The sequence below is a fragment of the Salvelinus sp. IW2-2015 genome, linkage group LG13 (assembly GCF_002910315.2).
Source record: "Salvelinus sp. IW2-2015 linkage group LG13, ASM291031v2, whole genome shotgun sequence".
In the NCBI taxonomy this organism is placed as follows: domain Eukaryota; kingdom Metazoa; phylum Chordata; class Actinopteri; order Salmoniformes; family Salmonidae; genus Salvelinus; species Salvelinus sp. IW2-2015.
The window spans coordinates 6,038,485-6,040,643 of NC_036853.1; the positions used below are offsets into that span (position 1 = coordinate 6,038,485).

A 2,159-nucleotide genomic window follows, 5' to 3' on the forward strand; every position below is an offset into this window, starting at 1 on the left:
ACTCCAGTACAAGTTTGGTCTGTATGACTACAGTACATTGGCTTGTATGAACTACAGTACAGTTGGTCTGTAGACTCAGTACAGTTGGTCGTATGACTACGTACAGTTGGCTGTATGACTACAGTACAGTTGGTCTGTATGACTACAGTACAGTTGGTCTGTATGCCAACTACAGTTGGTCTGTATGACTACAGTACAGTTGGTCCTGTATGGATCTACAGTACAGTTGGTCTGTATGACTACAGTACAGTTGGTCTGTATGACTACAGTACAGTTGGTCTGTATGACTACAGTACAGTTTGGTCCTGTATGACTACAGTAATTGGTCTGTATGACTACAGTAACAAGTTGGTCTGTATGACTACAGTAAGTTGGTCTGTATGACTTACACTACAGTTGGTCTGTAATGACTTACAGTACAGTTGTCTGTATGACTACAAGTACAGTTGGTCTGTATGACTACAGTACAGTTGGTCTGTATGACTACAGTACAATTGGTCTGTATGACTAACAGTACAGTTGGTCTGTATGACAAGTACAGTTGGCTGTATGACTACAGTACAGTTGGCTGTATGACTTACAGTAACAGTTGGTCTGTATGACTACAGTACGTTGGTCTGTTATGACTACAGTACAGTTGGTCTGTATGACTACAGTACAATTGGTCTGTATGACTACAGTACAGTTGGGTCCTGTCTGACTACAGTACAAGTTGGCCTGTATGACTACAGTACAGTTGGTCTGTATGACTACAGTACAGTTGGTCTCGTATGATACCTAGCAGTTGTCTGTATGACTACAGTACAGTTAACCTGTATGACTCATAGCGTCCTTCCATTTTTGACCAACAACAGGACGTTGAGTGTCAGCGCTGGACCAACAACCAATCCGATGAGTGCCACTGTACTGACAACCAATCAGAAGAGTGTGACTGGACGGACAACCAATCGGATGAAAGTGGAGAGTTGCACCGAGAGGAGTTGGAGGAGTTCTTATGCGAAATCCATGTATAATGTGTTCATACAAACCAGCTGATCCTACAGTACAGCCCCTTGACTCCATTAACCAGCTGATCCTACAGTACAGCCCCTTGACTCCATTAACCAGCTGATCCTACAGTTGTACTCTCTGTTGTACTCTCTGTTGTACTTCCTTGTTGTACTCTCTGTTGTACTCTCTGTTGTACTTCCTGTTGTATTTGATGGTATTGTGTCTAGTATAATATTCTATTTTACTCTCTGTGATGGCCATCTGGTTTTGTCCGTTAGGTAAATATGTTGTGTGTGGTTGTGTGTCAATGTTGTGGTGTCAACTGGTTATTTTCTCTCTCTCTGTTCTTTTTGAAGCTATTCTGTCTAGTACTGTTTAATCCTGAGTTTAAGGTAGTTAACTAACAGGGTTTGTCTCTAAGGTACATGTGTTGTTGTCTCTCTCTGTAGGAGGGCTGTGCTACTGACCTCTACAGACATCCTCAGCTGGACATGGACATAGATTCGGTGAAGGCCATCTACGCTGACACGGCTGTCTCCGTCAGGTACGACCAGTTACATAGAAACCTTGGTTTGCTTCACTTACCGACAGAGATAACAGGATGTGGTTTGAGTTAACGGGGCCACAATGGGAAGGCATCTGCTTGTTATCATTTCACACGTATGGAAAAGTACGAAAGAGTACGAAAATACACAGATGTGTGGATAAGAACGTCTGCTAAATGACTAGAGTGTAAATGACTCATGACTTCCTGTCTTCTTCTTCCTCCTCTCCAGAGAGCATGGGTCCATTGACGATGTGGACGTTGACATGCTAATCAATGTCAGCTTCCTGGATGTGAGTCGACTACACTACCCACCATGATCACGATATGTATCACATACAACTATATATTTTAAGTTCTATAGGATGTCCCTGAGGATCTTCCCATGTTGATGTCACTGGGGATCTTCCCTTGTTGATGTCCCTGAGGATCTTCCCATGTTGATGTCCGTGAGGATCTCCCCATGTTGATGTCCCTGAGGATCTTCCCATGTTGATGTCCCTGAGGATTTTCCCATGTTGATGTCCCTGAAGATCTTCCCATGTTGATGTCCCTGAGGATCTTCCCATGTTGTCTAGGATGTCCCTGAGGATCTTCCCATGTTGATGTCCCTGAGGATCTTCCC

The 2,159-nt window shown here is 43.5% G+C and overlaps 1 pseudogene; it reads left to right on the top strand.

Moving 5' to 3' along the window:
- LOC111971667 (protein mono-ADP-ribosyltransferase PARP6-like) overlaps positions 1-2,159 on the top strand; it is a 26,523-nt pseudogene that overhangs the window by 5,886 nt on the left and 18,478 nt on the right.